The sequence below is a fragment of the Mauremys reevesii genome, linkage group 6 (genome assembly GCF_016161935.1).
Source record: "Mauremys reevesii isolate NIE-2019 linkage group 6, ASM1616193v1, whole genome shotgun sequence".
Lineage (NCBI taxonomy): Eukaryota > Metazoa > Chordata > Testudines > Geoemydidae > Mauremys > Mauremys reevesii.
In genome coordinates this window covers 78,503,106-78,526,536 of record NC_052628.1, presented here as the reverse complement: position 1 = coordinate 78,526,536, position 23,431 = coordinate 78,503,106, and the positions used below count along the sequence as shown (strand labels likewise).

Genomic DNA, 23,431 nt, shown 5'->3' with positions numbered 1-23,431 from the left:
TGCAAATTAATTAGGATGTGGGCCTGAAACAAGCTCCTGTATCCAAATAACTCTGAATTTAGCGATTGATCAGATTCTGATGGAAACCTAAATGAAATATCATTATTCCCATCTCACACAGGAAACAAGCACAGAGAAACTTGACCAATTAATGCAACAAGCATTTAGGTCTCATTCAAAGACATGGTTTCATAATATTCCACTTATGAGCATGCTGCATGCTCAGGGAGAATCAGTTGGCAGAGCCTAAACATAAGAAACCACAGTATAAATTCCCTCTCTGTATAGCAAGAAATATGTGCAGCAAGCACAAAATGGTGGACAATTGTACATTTTTTCTGGGTTTGCTCACCCTACTAATTTAAAGTATTAGAGAGTTCACTTGTGTTCTTTAGCATATGGTCCGAAACTGTTCTCTTGCTATTTAATTAAGAAAGATCTGTGCATGGATTTATTTGCATGACCAAATGGTTTGAAAATGTGCCTGATAGGAGCAGTTTAAAGCAGTAGGTGGAGCTAGTTGGTGATATTTATTTGAGAATCTGATAAAAAATTGAACAGATTCCTTTTACCATTTGACGTCTACGTCCTATATTAACTATGTTTTAAGGAGGCTTATGAGCTCTGGTGTGGCTTGGGCTTCAGTTCATAAAATTTCAATGATCCCATAATCACTTCCAAAATCCAGAGAAAATCTAATTCATGCACTAAATCTACTACATAAATCAATGCCTGGTTAGGGGCCCGATATTTATGCTCATGTAATTAGGCCCACTGAAGGCAATGAGACTACTTGCACAGGAAAGGATTGCTTCTATGCCTCAGGCTTGGTGAATCAACCCCTAGCTCTTCATTTGTAGTTTTCATTAAACAGTTGGCAAGTACCTACCACATAATTCAACTAAATCAATGAAGTTTCACTAGAGATGAATTTGGCCCCTCATTCCTAAACACAACCTGTCCCCACCCCGACTAAGCATGTCTGACCTCCAAAATAAAAGTTGTATAAAGCTATAAAAATATACAGGCAGTATTATGTACTAATATATTTTAAACATACGCCACATACGAAAACAAAACTCTAGTTTTATGTTAAAGTGTTCAGAAGACGCTACTAGTGGTAGTAAAATTCAGAGAGAGATGAATTTCTTACCACATTGGAAATGTAAATATTTTTAACTTTACAAACTTCATTCTAACAAACTGGGTGAAATTCTTCCCTGTGCAGAAGGTCAGCTCAAGGTCTAGGTACCAGTTAAGTGTCACTTAAGCCGTCAGCAGAGGACTTGAGTGCTATATAGGCCTTATGAATTTCACCCACTATGAACTATGCTCTATGTAATGTGCCTATTATTCAGAGTCAATTTTCAGGTTTCCCACATGTTTTAAGGAGACACAGAAATAACAGTTCTCAATAGCAACCAAAATATGAGACTGGAAAAATTATGTTAATTAGAAAGCATTTTTCTTACATAAGTGGTAATAGTGATATATATAACACATATTTTATAGAGGATTACACAGATTGTACATTAAATATTACACACACACACTCTTTTGCACTAATTAGTAAGCTAGCACAAAAGAAATAATGAAAAAAAATGGCAGGAATCTCTCACCCTCTCTCTCTTCCGCCCTCTCTTTCAAGTGCACACACAGGGCAACTGTCCCCATGTTTCTTTCACCGATGTAAATATACCACATTGATCACAGATGGTCAGTCTCATGCAGCCAACATGCTAACAAGCATTCATGTCATTAGAAGTGATATATTTAAAAGTGAACACATTATATGTCTGGCATTTCCCCTTCCTAAAAAATAAAATAAAACAAATACAATTTTTTATTATTTTTTAAAGTATGCTCCAGAAATGTTCAAAGAGACAGAGCTGACCCTCATAATCCGTAGGTGATCTGGATTATAACGCTCTGAGTAGTATTTTGCCATCTGAACCCTCTGACACTCATAAAACCAGAAAAATTGAAAAAGGGGGAAAAGCTTCATTCCATCCCCTCAGTGTCAGTTATTACTACAAACAGTGCAAACAAAGAATTCTTTGCTGATGCTCAAAACTGAACACAGTGTAAGATCAAGCTTCTTTAATAAGGGCAAATAAAAAATTGAAGTGCCCTAACCTGGAAAAAAATTTCCATTTAGGGCCAAAGTCATCCCTGGTACACCTGAGATTTCACTGAAGAATGAATGTCTGTTTTAATCCTCCTCCCCCCAAATACAAATAACTAAGATACTCTTTTTAATGTGATTCCCACTATAACTAGTTGTTGATTGTACTGAAAGACTCCTACCAATCTTAGATACTTCCATGGCCCCCATTACCATAGTATCTCCGTCTTTAGTGTATTTATCCTCACACCACCCCTGTGATGTAGGGGAGTGCTCTTTATCCCCATTTTTCAGATGGGGAACTGAGGCACAGACAGGCTAAGTGACTTGCCCAAGGTTCTACAAGAAGGCTATGGCAGAGCAGGAACTTGCATCACGAGTCCTAGGCTAGTACCCTAATGATTGGATCATCTTGTTTCTCTCACAAAGAAAACTGAAATATAAAAATAACTTTTGTTGTTCCTAACTTAGGTGGGTACAGGGTCAGGACTGTTAGAGATCTAGATACATGGAATGATATACAAGAGCGATGGTAAAACTAACTGGAATTGTATTGACTAATGCACAGGAGCTCTACAACTTAACGATCACACACAACCAAATTTTCAAAGGCGCTCAAGGCCAGATTTTAAGTGCTCAGCACCCACAATTAGAGCCAGAGTTTCAAAGGAACCTTCCCCATTTCAGGGTGTCAGAACCTAGGCTCCAGACGGAGCCTGAACCTCTACATTGCAATTTTATAGTCCCACAGCCCAAGACCCACCAGCCCAAGTCAGCTGATCTGGGCCAGCCACAGGTGTTTTATTGCAGTGTTGACCTACTCTTATTTTGGTGCCTAAATGGGACCTGAGCTCTTTTCAAAGTCTGGCATCAGTTGAGGATGATGGGCACTTTTGAAAATCTGTTCCTCTGTGACTCCGAACCACATCAAACAGGAATAAGAAGTTGTCTGCTCCCAGGAGTCAGAGACAGGTCTCCAGATGACAGACCTAACATGACCAGTCTTGTAAAGGTGTATCAAAGTAGGCATGGGCGGCGAGTTATATACCCACGTGGTGCCCGGGCACCAGCAATATTCAGAGCCCTAGGGCCCAGCTCCACCAATGTTTGGGGCTGGGTCTCCCCTCTGGCCCCACCTGCCACCCCCCGTGCTTCCCCCGAGTGTCCCCTGAACCCCCTTGCTGGCCCCATGCATGTCCCTGGGCCCCGGAGGGAGCAGAGCATCCCTGCCTCTTCCATGCAGCTCCATGCTGCCTCCCTGCAGCAACTGCTGCCACAGGGTCCTAGTGCCCCCCCTTCCCAACTCACTGCCAGGGCAGACTGACTCTGAGCCTGCCCTTCCACCTCAGACCCTTCCCTTTTCTGGCGGGACCCTCCACCATCACAGCCCCCCCCCACCCGCAGTCACCACTCCTGCCCCATGCTGGGCAAGGAGGCAGCCCCATCCCCAACCCCCAGTGAGGCTATAGTCAGGGGCAACAGCAGGGGAGGAGGCGCACGCAGCACCCCCCGGCACCCACCACGGGGAAGGCGAGGGAGATTCCTGGACCTGAGGGGGGCCCTAGGAGCACCTGCAGTGACAGTGGTGGGGGTGAGTGTGCTGCTGGGGGGGTGGGAATGAGGGGTTCCTCCCTCAGAGCTTGCTGCTGCCGGCAGGGAAAGGGCTGGGGGGAGTCCTCCTCTCTGGCCCTTGTCCCAGAGCAGCCTGCCTGCACCCCAAACTCATCCCCAGCCCTGCCCCACCTCAGAGCCCACACCCCCAGTCAGAGCTTTCACCCCCCACCACATCCTCAACCCTCTGCCCGAGCCCTGAGCCCCTCCCACACCCCAAACCCCTCATCCCCAGCCCAGCCAGAGTCCTCATCCCCCCCGCACACCCAAACCTTCTGCCCCAGCCCTGAGCCCCCTCCAACACTACAAACCCCCCAGCCTCAGACAGAGCCCTCACCCCCCACACTCCTACCCTCTGCTCTAGCACTGAGCCTCTCCAAACACCCCAAACCCCTCAGCCCCAGCCAGAGCCCTCACCCCCCCCACACTCCTTCTCGCGCCCTGAGCCCCTCCCACACCCCAAACCCATCATTCCTAGCCCCAGCCAGAGCCCTCATCCCCCTGCACCCTAATCATCTGCCCCAACCCTGAGCCCCCTCCTGCATCATGAACCCCTCATCCCCAGCCCCACCACACAGCCATCACCCCACACCCCAACCCTCTGCTATAGCCCTGAGCCCCCTCCCACACTCCAAACCTCTCATCCCCAGCCCCATCCCAAACTCCATCCCCCAAACTCCCTCCCAGATCCTGCACCCCAGACTTCCTCCCCAACCCAAACTCCCTCCCAGAGCCTTGGGCAGGTGGGGGGGAGGAGTTTTTTTTTGGTGGGCGGAGTTTGGGCAGGTTCTGGGCACCACCAAAATTTCTACAAACCTGCCGCCCATGAAAGTAGGCCACAGATTTGGAAAAAATAGCTTGTGGTATCCAGCTAACTGACATTCCCAAAAAGTTTTACAAGTGGCAAAGTGCAAGAGAAAATAAAAGAAAAAACAAGAATTGCAATCTAATATTGATCATGCCACAGAAAGCAAGTTTGTAGTAACTTTTAATGGGTGTGGTGGCCTGCAAGTGATCAGAACATGTGACAAGCCCAGCCAAACAAAGAAGTTCAATATGTGGATTTGTCAGTCAGAGATCAGCTGGATGGTAAAGCAGAATTTCCCCTGCTCCTTCGGGCACACATGGTATGCACACATAAGACAGCAAAAGCAACATGGATAAACATCAAAGAAGACACAGAAGACACAGGAATGGGAACATCCACACAAACTAAAGCTGGTCATAGTTGCTGTTTTCTGTGGCAATTAAGTGCTGTTGGATTTGAGTCTATTTTCTGATGTGCTTTTTCTTGGGTTTTGTGATGTTTTTGCGGAAGCCGTGCCACATTTTCTTCTTCTCTCATCTCATTCCACCCACTTTTATCTAGCCCACAGCCTCCTCTACTCCTACTATTTATTGTTCACACTTGAATTTTAGTTAAATAGTCCTCTGAAATTGACAAGAATAGGTATATGTGCAGAAATAAAGATGACTAATCTTTTTTTCACTGTCTAAGGAGAAATGCAAAAAGTACACAAACAGCATCAGTAGTGAAAGTAAATTGTGCAGCTGGTTACACCCACTGACATCAATGGCATTAGGACTTCACTTAAAAGTAAATGGAAGTCGAGTGACTAACTCCCATCTGTGCCTTTGAAAATCTCCCCTCTGAAGTGCTATATCTAACAGGTTTTTTTAAATAAATAAATATATTTTATATGTTTTTGGAAATGTTAAACTTTTTACTGTATGTGGATCTGCTGGCTACCGGTTCTCCTCTTGCAGTTTTACCTACAGCATATTATTTTGTCCATTTTCATCTTTTGTCTTACTATATTACTTTCCCCTTGTCTATGAACAATGCAATCCACATAAGCATATGACTCAGAGAGAATAGATATGCGAGAGGAAACCATAAATTTCAGTTCACTTAAAGATACACTCTGTCTTTGTTCTTGTTTCCCTTCCCAATCGTGGAGCCAGAATAATCTGAACAGCTATTTTAAATTACTTTGTACAGAGACTAAGGTGAAAGAGCAACTGCAGACAAAAGCAGTCAGCTTTATGCCTACTGATATGCCATTGATTTTAATGGAATTACACCAGCAATTAATTTAGTCCCAAATGTCTAAATGTTATCATTTCTTGTATATTAAATGTATGCAGTTAGTAAACATACAGTTCTGTTCCAAGTTCTCCCTTCTCTAAGGATACCTCTGCCACTCACATTCCCTTCTGTTGCTCCTTTTACATCTTTGCCCCTTTCATTCACAAAGCAGCAAGACCAGAGACAAGCAGCAGTTACAGAAATGATGTGTATTGTCTATCAGGGCTAAATTGTGACTTCACAATCTGCCCTGAGTAAGGGAAGGCAGCAGCTGCTTTATCCGAGCAGATCAGACAATAAATTGTCACTCAGAGTCACAAACTATCCCCTGCTGCCTCCTTTCTCTGCAAGGGGCTGGGCAAGAGTGGAAAAGAAGTATATTACTTCCCCCCTTTTTGTGGAGCAGCTTATTCTTCCCTGAGACCTGACCAGCTACTTTGGTGGGCAGGAGTGGGGGCAAAGTTAGGGCTCCTGACACTCTATTCCCCTCTGCATCCTCTCTTTGCTCACAGGTGGGACTATTGGGCAAGTCGCTCCTGTTCTCCCATTACAACAAGAATCACAATCTGAGCAAGACCAAGCAGGGGAGGAAACCTGGCCTTAGCCCTTTACCAGAGCCGGTGCAAGGAAGTTTCGCTCCCTAGGCGAAACTTCCACCTTGCACCACCCCTCCCAGCTAACCCACTCCCCCACCCCGGGGAGCCCCCCCTCACAGCAGCTACCCGCCTTTGAAAGCCCTCCCTCCACAGCAGCTAACCTGGCCCGGGGAGCTGCCCGCCCCCCCCCCCCACGGAAGCTAACCCCACCTGCCGCAGCAGCTAACCCCGCCTGGGGAGCCCCCCCGCCCACAGAAGCTAACCCTGCCCCCCTCCCCGGCAGCTAACACTGCCCAAGGAGCCCCTGCCACGGCAGCTAACCTTGCCCGGGGAGCCCGCCCCAGCTATCCTCCACTGAGCACACTGGCGCTGCTCTAATTCTCCTCCCATCCCAGGCTTGCGGCGCCGATTGGAGGAGACTTAGAGCGGGAGCTGTGTGCTCAGCAGAGGAGGCAGAGTGGAGGTGATCTAGGGCAGGGAGCGGTTCCCCTGTGCGCCCCTCCCCCCCATTACTGTGGGTGGCCCTCCTGTGCCCTCCCCAGCCCCCGCTCACCTCCACTCTACCTCCTCGCCTGAGCGGGCTTTTAGGTGCCCTAGGCAGCCGCCTAGTTTGCCTAAATGGTTGCACCAGCCCTGCCCTTTACTCCTTTCACGATTGAGTAAAAACTCTGACAACTAAACCCTCAGTAGTTCTACTTGCTGCTGATGAGACCCTAGTTAATGTTGTAAAAATGTTTCCATTGTAATCCTCTTGTCACAGAGTCACTGGGCAATGCTCTGGAACTACTCTGTATGAAGCAAGTCAGGACTCTGGGGGAGCATGCCTCCTCTCTCTGAACATACTGTCTCCAGGGCAAGAAGCTTACACAGCTTCAACCTTCCTGGATCTGACCTTAGAGCATTCAGCATCCCCTTCCACACCGTGCACTTTCCGCAGCAAGTCTGCCTGGGTGGAACTCCTGGGGAAGCCAGAAGTCCCTGCACCCCAGCTCCACAGTCTGACGTGACTCTCAGCCAGCCAGTAAAACAGAAAGTTTATTATTTGACAGGAACACAGCGTAGAACAGAACTTGTTAGCACAGAAATCAGTGACTTTCAGCCAAGTCCATCTTGGGGAGTCCTGGGCCAGAAGCCCTGGACTCCCCCTCCTCCAGTCCCCCCAAGCAAACTGCCAGCTTCCAGCAACCCAACCTCAGACACCCACATTGCTCCTCCTCCTTCTCTTTGTCTCGCTTCCTGGGCAAAGAGTCACCTGGTTGTCACCTGGTTGCATCCTCCTCCTGGGTCTCAGGTTACAAAAGGCACTAGCATTCGTGCAGGCAGCTGGAGCAGCCTCACTTGCTACAGAGGTCTCAGCCAAAGTCACACACCCCTATTCCCACCACCGAGGTATTGGTGCAGCTCACAGGGAAACTGAGGCACACACAGTATTCATGCAAAACAGTAAAACTTACATAGGCTCACATACAACATAACATGAGAAAATCCCCACTTTGTCATACCTCTTTTTCCACATGTTCATATCTTTCCTGAACTTTCACCTTCTGGGTTGACTTTTTTTAATACTTGGTCACAGCCTGAACATGATTTTTGTATGTATGGGAAGCAAGATATCATCATCTGTGTTTGAATAATAAGTGAATGGAGGAGAAAAAAAATCATTTTCCATCAGAAAATAGATTTATATGCAGATGAGGTAATATTATTTTAATCTGTACCAAATATTTCCCTAAAATTAGTATCTAAAGAAATCATCACTTTGGGAAAGCATCTTGATTTAAAGTAAATTATGCAAAATCTAGCTATAAATTTACCAGACTCTGATAATTCTCCCAGAAAACTGTTGTCTAATGAGACAGGGTGACTTGCTCCTCTAAGGGGAAAGGTACCTAGTGGTCAGCTCATAACTTTAAGATGATAAGGAGCATGGCCTCTTTAAGAGTCTGGAGTGAGCTGATGTACAAAGGCTGAGGGTATAGGGGGAGAGATGAACTGGTCCTGGGAATAAGTAGTGCTTGGAAGGAATCCTGCTTCTGTATCTTTAAGGGCCTGGGAATAGGAACCTTGCAGAGTGAGTAGGGCAAGGTTCCCTTCTCCCAACCAATTGGGATGAGCTTTGGGAAAGGGACCAGCATATACACTTCTTCTTCCCTCATAGCAAGACAGACACCATCAGGAGAAGGTTCCAAGCTGGAGAATGAATTGGAAAAAGGGGTCAGCTGACGGTGAAGCTGGTTAAAACTTTGCAGCTGGCCTGTGGTGGGGGAAACTCCTGACTTAAGGAGGAAAATTACAAGGACAGTTTGGACTATAGCCCGGTGTGTGCCAGAGAAGCTGAGGAAACACCAAGAGCAGAGACTCTCAGTAGTAACTGGCTGTGAGTAATCATCCAGGAAACAAGGACCTTGGAGGAGACGATTAGAGGATTGAACCAGAGGAACAGCCAGGGACACGTTAAAGGGTTGTGGGGAGATAGCACCAATGACTTTATACAGGGTCCTGGCCCGGAACCAGAGAATGGGTGGGTTCCCCTACCAAACCCAACAAGAGAATTTTCTTAAGGCCTTGAACAAGTGGGCCACACATAAAGGGAACAGGGACTATATGCCACTCAGCTAGGGCTACAGGTCTCCTAAATCACTGAACTCTTTAGTACCCTGAAAGAGGAAAGGACTATCAATAACCCAGCCATAGGGCTAAGTTCAGGACAAAAGCCTAATAATAAGTGAGATAGATGGCGAGGGGTCCATCAGAGGATGTAAAATGAGGCAGACTTCCTGTGGTGCTTGGTTTTGCTGCAAGCAGGCACCCAAGCCAGAAGCCAACCAGTTAATGGGTACAAATGAGCAACAAATTCTATAAGATATCTGGGAATTCAAATATCAAACAACCTAGAAGAGCGCTACGATTTAAATGTCAAACCACTCCTTCATCAATTGAGAACAGATCTGGAGTGTTGGGGGAAGTATGTAATTTCTTGGTTGGGAATAACAGCCACAGTCAAAATGAACACTTTGCCAAGAACATTTTTCTTGTTTCAAAATCTTTCTGTAATCACCCCAGATAATCCTCTAGCAGGAATACAGAGGCTGTTAGAATTTATATGGAATTAGAAAAGACTGAGTGAGTGAAGACACTTTATATAGACCCATTAAACAGGATGGACTAGCTGTTCCAAATATTCTATGGTGCTATCAAGCCAGCCAGCTCAACATACTAGGGGATTGGGGGCACTCTAACCTACCCAAAGACTGGATCGTTATTGAACAAGCAAACTATAGCAGTATAAACATGCATGTGCTACTATGGATTAATAATAATAAAAAAACACTTCAGAAATTTATACACCACCTTTAGCACACAAAAAATTCTCTATGTACAAAGAGGCTGAGTTAATGCCATTGGTGAAATCTTTGATTTTTTTTAACTGCCACCTTAATTTTTCTTTAACGTAACAAATAATAGCAACATACATCTCTATAGTGCTTTCCAGCTTGAAGAATCCCAGCATTTACTATAGTACATATTGCACTACTAAAATGCAGACACCTCTTTGTGCAAACTGGCATACAGAACATTTCCCAGCAGGAGTGAGGAAGAAGCAATTGTTGCCAGAGACTCTGGACCAAATCCCTTTAACAAAAGAGTCATAAGATGTTCAGCATTCATAATAGTGTGTACAGGATAATGACATTTAAGGTCTTCGCCAAAAGACACCTCCACTTCCTCCTGTTTCCCTTCTCTCCCCATCATAAATGAAATGGGACTCATTTATTTGCCTTCAGTAGGATGAAAAGTCAATATAACCCTGCCAGGATTTGAACCTCTGGTTCCAGTAAGTCTGTTTAATACTAATGGGAGTTCCATGCCTGCATCAATGGAAAGATATAGCCTCCAAAAAATCCATTTAAAATCAAGAAGCTGCTTTAAAGATGGAGATTTGTATCAGAGTATTCTACAACAACTATGCAAGAATTTCAACTTGAACCACACTTAATGGCGTGTCTCTGTCATTCAAACCATGTGTTATCTGCTTGGCATGTAAGGTCCAACACTGTTGCTGTCTGCATTTATTTTACACTCTGATGAAATATATTATAAAGAAGACTTGAACAATGACAACTCAAATTCGTTGTAATGACTTGAAACAAAGAGTTGAATAAAGTTGAAAACTTATGGAAATAATATAAATCTGAAATGTTATAAAGAGAAATTTAGTATCCACATAGGAAATACCCTACAATCTTCTTGGCAAATTCTAATCGGACATGTCTAACAAAAGTAATATAACCAGCTTCTATATAAACATAAACATGCATACCTTCCACCAAAAGGATTAAACAATGAAGTTAATATATTTTTAGGACTACCATATATAGAAATTTCATGGCAGTGAGCTTCATAAAGAATGTGCAGTAGAGGAATGGAACTATTTCCAATACGCATCTATTTAGCTGGACATCTCTTACTTTATTTTCCATGGTGGAGAATGTATTTATATTAATATTTGCAAAGTAATTCTATCAGTTTTGCTCCATGCCGCAACTAGTTTAGACTTTTTAAACTTTAGGAGATACTTTTCTGTCCAAGACATATACTGACAACTACACCTCTACCCCGATATAACGCGACCCGATATAACACAAATGTGGATATAACGCGGTAAAGCAGCACTCCAGCGGGTGGGCAGGGCTGTGCACTCCGGTGGATCAAAGCAAGATTGATATAATGCGGTTTCACCTATAACGCGGTAAGATTTTTTGGCTCCCGAGGACAGCGTTATATCGGGGTAGAGGTGTATATAAGCCTCTCAAGAAACTTCCATATTTAAACTCCTATAAAGTTTTATTAGTAATGCCTACGTATGATATCCCAATTTCCTATTTAAACAGGCCTATCAGATCCCATGGAGGAGTTCAGATGCAGTAATTTATTTTCCAGAGTGATCTAAAGAGCTACTTAAATTACACAGCACAGACAATGCATGAAGGGCTAACTAAAGACAATAGAGTCCTCTTTCACTACAATAATTTGCACGTATATAGCTCTTTGCTTCTGAAGTTCTCATAGTGTTTTAGAAACATGTCTGAATGGAACCTCAAAACACAGCCTATGATGTAAGGAATTATTATTACAGTTGAGGAAACTGAGGTATAGGCATGTTTAAAAAAACTTGCCCAACCTCTCATAGAAAGGCTATGGCAGACTCAGAAATAGAATCCACATCACCTATCTTGTGCCTTAATTGGAAGATCAGCTGTACTCTCTAGGAAAATCCTTCCTTCTTTCAGCAGAAGGTGAAGCCTCCTCCATGCCCTAGAATTACACCTGATCTCATTCTGATTAGCTTTAAGATCTTGAGAGCCACAGTATGGGAGCGGGGAGGCAGGGATAAATATATGGAACCAAGTAACAGTTCAATGCAGTATATTTCATAAACTGTATCCCAAAAATGCTTAATAGAATTAAATACAAGACAGGGAATACAGTTACTGCAAAACAATTGCATCAAGGCACTGGATAAGATTCTGTGCTATACATCTTAGAGGCAGAGCAGGGGTTAAGGTATTATTTTTGCATAATCTTATTCCTGGGTAGCTGCTGGCATAATTTAGACAGCATTTAGGAGCTAAATTACAGCAGCCTCCCGGGCTGTCCTAGGGGTGGCAGAAGAACTGACTAGAATCTCAACAACACTGTATACTGTAGCTCCACCCTGCCAGCTATGCCAGGGCTTGCAAGGGAGTGCTTGGAGGTTAGCCTGGAGTTGTCTTCTGCAGCGCAGGCACTGGGGGAATCATTCCCATAACTTGGGCTTTTAGGGCCCTTAAACTTGGTGAAAAAGGAGCAGAGTAGGGTAAGGATCTCACTCATTGTGTGCTGAATTAAAACAAAGCATTCATAAGGCCATTAGTGAGAGGCAAAGAAAATTATAGAATGAAGAGCAAGGAGGAAAATATGTTTGGGGATAAAATTTGATAAAAAACAGAGATGAGATATAAGAAGACTGCAGATGGTAGAAGAGAACACTTTTGCGTTAACTCTGTGGGAAGGTTATCAGAAAAGAAAGAAAGGGGACCAATGTTATAGGGACCTGACATAAATGCCACTGAAATCAGTAAAAGTTTTTCCACTGACTTCAGATCAAACCCTTTGCGAGTAGAAGGAACGAAAGGGGAATAGTACAGGGATACTTCAACCTGCTATCAAATCTGGGACACATTGTGATACAAAGACCCAACAAACAAGATCTGTGTGGAATGTAAGTAACTTTGTGATTAACAGTAGGGACGTGAGAGAGGTATGGGGACATGTTCTTTGGGATAGGCTGGAGAAAAGCCATGGAAAGGTTTGGAAACAAGGAAAGCAACTTTGGATCCTAAAATGAATGGGAAACCCGAAGAATAATACGAGGCTGGAGGTGATGTGGTCATGCTTCTTGTAAGTGTGAGAGGACAAGCAGTAGCAATTGGCACATGCTGGAGTCCAGAGAGCTGGCACTTCAGGAGGTCATAGTTTCAGTAATAATGAAAAAGGGAATGGAAAGTAAGGCATGGATTTCAGCAGATGTAGAGATGAAATTTTGGCACACAGAGGCAGTGATTTGAAACGTATAACAGCTGTATCTGAAGACATAGGAGAGGTGAAGGGAGGAGTGTTCTGGGTGACTGTTGGTATCCGGTTAAACGGCAATGGAGGAAAATAGGAGGTCCTCGTTGAGGAGTGAGATAGATGAAATGGAGTGTTGTTAGAAGATGCTTCTTCCCTCACTCCTGCACTCCAAGAGACGCACTTCTGTTTTCAAGACATCTAACTGAAAGAAGTTGAAACCAAGGACCTAATTCTGCCTCATTTAAATAAATGGTAAAAGTTCTATAGATTTCAGTGGGAGCAGGATTTGAGCCCAAGCCACAAGTTTACATGGTCAAGAGAGACACAAATAGTGACAGAGACATGCACAGTTGAGTGATCAGTATAAAACTGGTAGTTAAATGTAGAGATTAAATGAAGGAAGAGATAAGGAACGAGGAGGGCTCAGAATTGAAGACTGGTGGCAGTGTTAGCACAGATATGGCGCTGCCATCAGAGAAAGAGTGCTTTACTAGGTGGCAGTAGAACCACAACAAAAGAGATCAGAGGCTCCCAGCATAGATATGGAGGAGAATGGAATGCTTCGTAGTGCAAAGGTTGCATAGACGATCAAGCAGAGTGAGGAAGAAATAGCATGCTATTGTCAGCAGGATGGAGGCTATTAATAAACAGAGTGTTTGAATTTTTCAGTTCATAGGCACAGGGTACTGAACTAGCCAAATCTGTGTATGAAAATGCATGCATACAATGGAGGCTGGGTTGAGAGCCTTCTGAAAATTGGGGCCAAAATTCCTTCTATTATATTTTATTGTGTTCTTTCTCCATCTTTCATCACAAAGACCAAACATCCTATTTGATGGCACATACTAGTATCTAGACAAAGATAAAATATATGGCAACAGTATGTTCATTTATCGTCATAGTTTCTAGGGGCAGGAGGACAATGCATGTGGGCCATGCCGTTATCACATTATAAACCACTCCTTGACATGCATTATTACTAATTTATTCTTCCTTGTCTTAGCTCCAACATCTATGGCTTTGCTCCATTGCTCTATTAATTGGCCAAATTCATCCCTCGTGTGCCAAATGGATTTGTACTCAAAGGCCTTACATCAGCAGTGTATTTTACCCAATTTTCCCTATCATAAGGGGATTTGTATAGATTTATACCTTTAAATTCTCTCCATTTCCTCATGTATCATTTCTGGGAAAGATAATCAAATAGTAAATAACAATTAACAACAGTATAGTTTACCTGAGTTTTACCTAATGCTTTGTCTTCTGCTTCAGGAGTCTGGAAGGTAAAAGGATGCTGACAAGCTTTCATGTGTTCTGGACTGCTGCAGTCTTCCTCCAATCTTTTTGAAGAAACGTTTTCCCTGTTTGCTGTGTTTATACCATGTATACCACAATATGGTAATTCATTTTGGCACTCTAGTGCTGCAGCATAAGAATCCTTAAAGAACAGTTCAGTGGGGCTCTCTACCTGGCCATAAAGCACAGCACCTCCACACATTGCCCCAGGTTGGACATGTGCCAGAGCAGGATTAATGTGAACTAACATCTCCATGTTAGATGAAGACAGTGATACTGCTTTTGCATCAATGGATGTTGCATCATTCCTGGGTAAAGGCAGTGGAGGATTAGCTTCAAGGTGTGGTAACTGGGCACTAAAATGTTAATATTTGCCAACAGACACCACATTGTTTTCATCATTACTTTCTGTTCCAAGTAACTGTTGGCCTCCACACTGAAATATAAAGCAATGTGTATTCCAGGCTGATCTTTTTCATACCTAGTTTAACATTGAGAACAGCCACTGACTCCAAAGAAAAATAGCATAAACTGAAGTGACTATTGCTATTTAAAACAGTTTAAAATTCACAAGTAACACAGAGAAAAAAAAATCTGTACTACTGATTGGAAACATAATGCCGCTAAACAATTGAAAAGTTGTGCTGTGCCTTCAAAATCCATTAGGAACTAATAGCTGATTTTTTCTCATTTCCTAGGTTTGAGGGTGCTATGCCATATCCTAATGCTTTAAAGTCCTTATGATCATAATTTAGAAAAGCATCCTCTATTGATCATTATCTTCAGCACATAAATGTTTTCACTATCAGTTCCTGCAATCTCAGTTCAAAAAGTTTCAGATGATATAGCCTTGGCACCTACTGGATCCTGATTCTCATCCAGCCACTTCTCAAAGTCCTCTTGAGTCTTTCAGACACTGTTTGAGACTATGCTATACACTGGGATGGAATGGATGTGAAGCTAGAGTGGCTTTGTGGGAGCTTGTGACAGACTTGCTGAATCTGTAGCATGTCAGTGTTTTCTAGTCAGGCATTACACAGCACACCTCTGTCTCGAATCATCAATACAAGGCTAACAAAGGCATCTTTAAAAAGCAGGAAAAATATCAGTTGCATGCCATCTACCAACATGGCCTACCTGTGTAACCTTCAGTCCCATATTTTCTTTTATGATCACAGACTTTCTTGCTATCCAGGACTTTTCAATGTCTGCCTGGGAGACTTTGGACCACACTGAACTGCATCTGAACAAACCATGGAAGATGCAGCTACATGATACACAAGTGGAAAATCAAAGGCTTCCATTCGTACAACTGTGGTAAGAAAATCAAATGTATCATAACAGTGCCCCAAATATGGAGTCTACGGTGAAATGGATGATATCCATAGCACCACAGAGGAGGCCTTGAAATGGCTTGTGGACCTACAACTGCAGCTACAGAATGTTGCTCTACAGATGCCATGCGCGTGTGAGAGGACTTTTCAGAGTTTATTTTTCACCACAGGCATTTGAGGAAAAAGTACAATTGAAGACATAGTTTGGGTATGAATAATGACTTGTAGACAACTGTTTTTTATTTTCATTTTTGTTTTCACTGACTGAGAATGTAAATTGAACTTCAGTGCTATTGTGCTTTGTTCTCGCTCTTTGTGTGGAAATGTGTTCTGCATTACAGTGCATGGATAAACTAGAACAGTCCCAAATATCACCCTTCAGCTTTTGTATAGCACAAAAGCCAAGAAAAGATAGAGAATGTGGTTTTATGACCAACAGATGGTGTAATTGGTATCATAGATGTTTTTATGTTAAAGGGTCAGAGGTTCAGCCTCCATCTGGAGCCTTCTCAAATCCATTGTATATCTAAATGATTAAAGAAGTTATACTGGGTCAAAAACATAACCATCTGCCCACAGGGGAGAAATGTGGCTCTCTCAGTTTTAGCTGTTAGACTAGTTAGGCTTTTTGCACTCTCTGTTGTACACTTTATGCTGATCGATATACTGATGATATACTGGCCTTCTGTTCAGCAGAATCATCCAACATCCATTATTTCTCCATATCCTCAAAGACTAATTCTCAGTTATCCGTGACACACCTTCTGAAGAGTAAAAAGTGCAGCTTTCATTACCTTTATTCTGATTTGAACTAAAGAATGAACAGAAAGTAATGGGCTAAAATCAAAGAACCATTACAATTATATTTGCAATTGGATGTAGAAGTTAATTTTGATGCTTACCTGAGTCAGCCTAGTCTAGTGAACTACATATGTGTCTAGGACCCAGCAACTCCCAGCTTTCTAAAGAGAATCTTTTTCTGGGTCTTGGTTTTCTCATCTGTAAAGAAGATAGACCCCAGCTGCAAAGTCTGGCTTAGAATCAGAACATTCTCAAAGGTTATCAGATACTATGGATGCAGTGGATGGATGGATAAATAAATCTGTGGCTAAGGTTCAGACACAGCTCTTAATTTATTTCTCTCTCAGGGGGCTTGTGAGGTTAGTCTGTTAGCTAACTACTACAGTTTTGAAGATGTAAAACCCTACAAGGGCTAAGTACAGAAGGTGGGTGAATTTCTGGCCTCAGCAAAGTAAATGGCAAAACTGGGATTCCAGTGGGCCAGGATTTCACCTGTTTTTTCTTCACTTCTTGCCTTATACTGTTAGTAGTTTTGCTGCATCATTAAATGGTTGTCACATTTTACCCCAGTAGCAGCCAAATTTCAATGGCGATTGAAGTGATTCCTATATGTATAGCTTGTGGAATTATTTTTCAAAGGTTTTTAGGATCTCTTTGAATGAAAGATGCTGAATACACTTGACATTATTAATGCTAAATTACAAATTAAACGACCCCTTACTGTTTTTGATTTGCTGAGTTACACCAATGATGCTATTTGTTATTCCTAGAGAGAGTACATATACACACAGATACGATAGGAAAGCATGATTTGGAAATTTTATGTCCTGTTGTCCGGAAGTAGTAATAACTTGATGCATTTTTGGTGAAAAGGGACATGAACGCTTAACCTCCAGGAGAATGTTGTGAGGCAAGCAGTGGATGAATTTAACAGGTCAGAATCCAGCATCTTTTAAATATAACTTCACTAGGTATTAGAAATTTATTAAAACAGGATTTATGTTATGAAAGCTTAGTGATCACTTATTACTTGTTTTCTGCCTGAGTTAAAGGTGTAGACAGAATTTTCAAAACAGTTTAGTCAGAAACTACCTCTGAAGCAACAACAGACTAGGATTTATATTTTTTTCAGAATATTAACAAGAAATGTAAAGTTACCATCTCATAAAAATCCTATGACTTGAATGTGATGCACCTACTTGATTTTAGGTTGCACTGAATAAAACAAAAGATCCTACTCCATTTGGTCACAACCTTAATACAATAAGACTATATTAAGAAAGCCTTGAATAGTTATTTTAAAACTGACCAAAAAACTGGACAGAAGGGAGTGGGAAATGGGAAACAAGGATCCGCTATTTCAAAATAAATGACAGAATTATTCCTACTGCATTGTTGTCTATCCAGCTGCTATCATTTAATGCCGCCATTACTTAGATTTATGTATGTTGTGGGTGGGAGGGAATGTGGATGTACATATTCTTATCATACTTTCAATTTTAAAAAAGTGTGTGTGTATGTATACCATTATGCCGAATATAATAAAATGGAAGCAGCAACTTTAGGTGTCCATATTTGAATCTTGGCCTTCAATACATTTATTTATTTATTTTAAAAGGCAACAAACATCCCACACAAACATCCTTCTTTCCTTCCCCTTCTTTTGCTCTCTCTCTCCCTCTCTGTCTCCTTTGTGATGAAAGCTCATGCTCTATGGGCTGGGGAACATCCAGTGTTGGTTGGCTTCATGGACCAGATGGCATATGGTTTTGCAGCATAGCTAAGTGCCACAGAAGCAGAGGAGAGAAGCTTAGGCCTGCAGGCTGTTTCCCGAGATAGACTGTAGCCCAGTACGTGAGAGCTGTTTTTGGGGCCAGTTGCAGTCAACTCTCCCAAGTCCCAACCAACCCCCTAGGCCTAAGCTCAAGAGGCTCACCTGAGTCTCCACTGCAGCCACAACATCCATGCTATTTTTAGAGCACTCGCTGGAGCAACCCATCGCTTAATCTACACTAGCACATTTGCATAGGGTGATCACAGATCCAGAGCCATCCAACTTTCTGCAATTCCACTGCTCCCCTTTGCTCCAGGCCACCCAGACAAATGTGGGCCCTGCCAAGGTGGCCTGCCTCCAAAGCTGGGAAGTAGGGATCACTGAATCCCTATTTGAATATGTCTTAATGTCTTCCAAATATGTTTGTTTTGCTTAACATCTTCTAGACATTTAATATTTTTTTAGTGCCTACCCTGGAAAGTTCTCATAAAGGGAAGAGGGGGAAAGACTTTGAAAAGGGAAGAAGGAAGAAATAAGATTCAGAAAGATCTCAACACAATCAAATTGTCTATGCTGAGTAATGTGAAGGGAAAGTTTTGTTCAGGTGTGTGTATTCGCATGGATTTACATTATATAATGTATTATAAATACAAAGACCTACACTTCCAAACTCATAAGAGTAGTTTGGAAAAAAAGTTCACAATCTATACAGTCAGAACTAAACTGCTTTAGTGTTCATACATCTGTGTCTAATGTGCATAGAATTAGAGTGTTCAAACAATCAATACAGAATGACAGAGGGGTAAGAAGCAGAAGAACTGGGGTTTACAAAAATGAACAGACTTAGTTAACTTCTCTCAAATTATTTTTTATGTTGACATTTAAAAAATGCAAAGTAATAAAAAACAACAGAAGAAAAACAAATTGTAACCTTGAGCACAAGAACTGACAAGACAGATAAGAACAGTTTTCAAATCTACCATACAAATGCCTATTAAGACAATTTTAAAACTTGGTATCATGAGAACCCATGTATGTATTTAGAGACTGCTTACTAAAACCCTTTTTGAAAAGTAGCAGTATAGATATGGGGGAATGATTTTCGTAACAGTTTCTTTGCTCACCTCTTTCTGTTCACCAAGTATCTGCGAACAGCTCAGGAATTTGTTATTCAAAACGTTTTTCTGAATAATTTCTAATGGTTTGTGATGTATAGCTTGTCTGTGAACATTCTGAGGCTTTGCTATACAAATCTGAGCTATTTTGATTGGACACAAGTCACATGGTGTGTTTCTGTTCTATTACAAATCAGAGTCCCCATGCGAATACTCTGGAATCTGAAGTTTGCTTTCTGTGAATATTCTCCAATATTCATGGTTTCCAAGGTTATTAGAATATTCACTGGGGGCAAAATTCACTCTCATGCAGAGGGCCAGCAGCAGGCTAAAAAGTCCTACGTAAATCCTATTAAAACCCTCAAATGAGGGTTTAAATAAGGTGTAAATAAAAGCATGGGCTTTGTGCTCACCCTCCACTCTGGGGTGAATTTCACCCAAAATGAACACAAAGTACATACGGCTTGTCTACACTTACATTTTATAGCACTCTAACTTGCTGGTTCAGGGGGGTGAAATCACCCCCCTGAGTGCAGCAAATCTGAGCGCTTTAAAGCGCTAGTGTAGACAGGCTCCAAGCGCTGGGAGCTGTGCTCCTAGTGCTCAGAGCTAATCCCCTCATGCAGGTGGATTACCAGGAGCGCTGTGAGAGCTCTCTCCCAGCGCTCGCGTGCGACCACACTCGCACTTCTCAAAGCGCTGCCGCGGGAGCTAATTCATTTACAAATTCTAACATAAATCATGGCAGAATTGTTTTTAAGCATTCATCCAGATCTTATAATGACTGACTGTATTTAGTAGCCATTCCATCATCTTACCTCATCACACTCAAACCTAGCAACATTATTAAAGGGAATCAAATCATTGAGAAGTTTGTTTCAGAGTAACCCTACAGGCTTATAATTGTCATCCTTGTCTTCCTCTCCTCTCCCCACACCCTTCAATGTCTGTCTGTCTGTAACACATGTTTGTAGTCTCATGTTGAAGTTGGATTGAGTGTTTTTCAGAGTGGGAACAATGTTTTCACTTTATAGCATGAGATAGCTAGCACATTTTTGGATGTTTGAATAATAGTAAAATACTTGTTCTGATGGAAGACGTATTTTGAAATTCAAGTCTGCCTTTGCAGCAAGTGCTGTGTCCAAAAGAAGCTATCTTTCTTCTACCTCCCAGGGCCACAGTAACCACTGTTTTATTTGCTTGATGCCTCACAGATCCCCTGCTGCAAACAATGAATCCCTAGCTCCTGCATTTTATGATCAAGCCCAGGGAAAGCCCTCAGTCTACACAGTTTAGCCTATGTTTGGCCTTGTCAAGCGACCTTTTGCCTTGGGCAGTGGCTCACTATTGTTTCCAGCTATCACTACATAAGACATTTAATTGCTTCCATTTAGCCTAAAAGAAAAGTGCTTAGCACCCTCACCAACTTTAACAAAGTCTGAGATTGTCTACTATTAGTCATTAACACCTCCCAGTCTAAAAAAATACAGCTTAAACTGACAACATTTAGAAATAGATTTTAGGTCTTTGCATGCCAAATTTCAGCCTGCATTGAATGTGCTTGTACTTTAGTAAATACTATTTCTAGTGGAAATATGCATCTGATCAAAACACTGGCAGTGCAGTGAGGCAGTACTATAATATGCTCTTGAGGTGCTAGGGGAGATATGTCTTAAGATGCAGTCTACTCTTACTGTGCTGCATAACTGAAGGCCTCCAAACTTATTTTTCTTGTAGTCTTATTATATAAATTACAGAAGCATCTAGAAATCCCAACTGAGGTTGGGACCCATTGTGTTAGGCTTCATGCATACATGTAGTAAGAGAGAGTCTTTGCCTCCCAAGAGATTTTAGTCTAAATATGGTGGCATTCACCCAGATTTAAACAGATCTCTTCGAGTTTATAATCTAAATGGATATCTAAAGTTTGAATTTTACCTCTTCCCAAGTTTTAGGCCTACACAGCCACCCAGATCTCCATGCTTGTGGTGGTTCTCTGTCCAATAGCCACTCCAGGTGTCATAGTGCCAGTCCAATTCCTCCTCCTCATTTGGCTCCAACAATCAGTGGGCTACAGCAGAAAAAACTGCCTTCCCTAATTGTCTTCCCCTGCTTGGAAGGGTGACTTCAGTTCTACCTCTTGGCTTTCCAGTGTGCACACATGCCTAAGTGGGGTGTGTGTAGCCCCATAAACAGGTGAGGTGGGAAGGTTTTGTAACATCCTCATGGGTGTTGGATGGTGGATCATGAGTACAAGAAGATGGGGAGATGTGATCACAGCTAGTAAGAAAGTTGGGTGCAGGCCCATGCTACATTTTCAAAGGGCCCCTCAAATGGTTGTTTTGTTACTGAGTATCTATGATTTCTATTATGCATATTTTAGAATGATTCTAGCATAGAGGCCAAGAAACTAATGTTTGAACAATCCGGTTAGTATCAAGACAGAGTAGACCTATTTTTTATTAGCACAAAAACTGCCAGTGAACATATAACACAACAAGACATATTCCCCCAAATGTTTCCTTTTACTGGGACACTGAAACAGTTTAATGCTCAAATGCTTTGGGTTAACCCTAAATATTATCTTTTTTAAGGAGCTTTTACAGTTCATGTACATTTCTTGTATCTTAGGATGCAAAATACTTTTGCAGTAGCAGCTTCATAGATCAGTGAATGCCAACACCCCACAACTTAGTTTAAAATAATTAAGTCCAGATGGAGTGACAGAAAGGAGACAGTACACCATTCTCTGCAGTGACCTGGATCATATTTCAAAAATGTAAAATCAAAGCTACTCAGCCATACCTTCACTTCTTTCTTAATATTTTCCTTATGTATTTCACCTCCCTTCCAAAAATATTGATCTCTACCATAAACAGAAAAGGGAATTGCAGATTTCCTTAAAAAAAAAAAAGAAACTAAATACAATCACTTATTTTCAAATGTTCAAGTAAATAATCTTCTTTGGGTTTATAATCTTTGAGAAACTAATGGCATTAGGTAGCATGGAATTATGAATTTTATAATGTAAATATAATTTTGCAAAAGGAAATTATCTGGTTGCCATCAAAAAAACACCCAATCTATATTATTGATCACTAGCTGCTTTAAGAGGACAACTTCAATAACTTATTATTGAATTAAGATGTGTTTTTCCCTAGAAATCACATGCTAAATTTTACTAAAAGTGTTAATGCAAGTTATTCTTGATCAGCTTCGTTTAACCTATTTTTATGGCGCATCAACCTGCTATCCCTATTGAGGTGAAACCCTCATGGCTAGAACCTTAGCTGCTGTAAAAAAAAAAAATCAACATATCTTCAAGAATCTGGACCTTTAGCTGCAAAAGCAGCATTGAAATTTAGGATGAGGCTCACATGGATTTCATCTTAATCCCACCTGAATTTGATTAATGCTTTTCCATGTACTTTAATGGGAACAGGACTGGGTCCTATGTATGTTACTTGAAGAAATATGCCTTATGATGAAATACATTAACAAACTGATTTCATGCAAATATAACAACAAAACACCTTTGCCCATAAAATTGTCTGTATATGGTTCATGCAAGCCTAAAGTACTGAAATGTAAAGTGTCCCAACTAAATCTTGCAATCTGTTAACTTCCTAGTGTCAAAAGCTTAAAGAGACTGCCCAACCATCATTATCACCATCCCCTTGCCCTGGCCTATATAAAGAAACCAGGCTAGATTCAAAAGAGGGACTTAAGAAGCCTGTTGCCTAATGGAATTCATAAGCCAAGTCGGGGGCCTAAAGCATAGTATGGGGAGAGTTAGGCACCTAAAAAGGGATTCATAGAAGCCAGCTCACTGACTAGGGAGCTGCCTAACCTACCCAATAGGAAATGCCAAGAAGAGGGATGGGTCTCACGATTAGTCATTGTTCTAAAAGATCTGCTCTAGGAATTATTTTTGGGAAGTTCTATGGCCTGTACTATACAGGAGGTCAGACTAGAGGACAATGGTTCTTTCTGGCCTTAAAAATCTATGAGTCAAAGGGAATTAGGCACCTAATTCTGGCCTAGAGGGAGCTGCCTCCCTCCCTTCAGGATTCACAAC

The 23,431-nt window shown here is 42.0% G+C and overlaps 1 protein-coding gene across 4 annotated transcripts in view; it reads right to left on the bottom strand.

The window, feature by feature from the left end:
* Nucleotides 1–19,414, bottom strand: part of ROR2 (receptor tyrosine kinase like orphan receptor 2) — a 241,939-nt gene extending 222,525 nt beyond the window's left edge. The window contains exons 1-3 of one of the 4 annotated variants that reach the window (XM_039544636.1): nucleotides 19,363–19,414; nucleotides 16,566–16,662; nucleotides 16,346–16,427 (exon numbers count right to left, since the gene is read on the bottom strand). The gene's annotated coding sequence lies outside the window, so the exon portion shown is untranslated. The other 3 variants (XM_039544637.1, XM_039544639.1, XM_039544638.1) reach the window with 3 other exon arrangements.
* Between the last annotated feature and the right edge of the window lie 4,017 nt (nucleotides 19,415–23,431).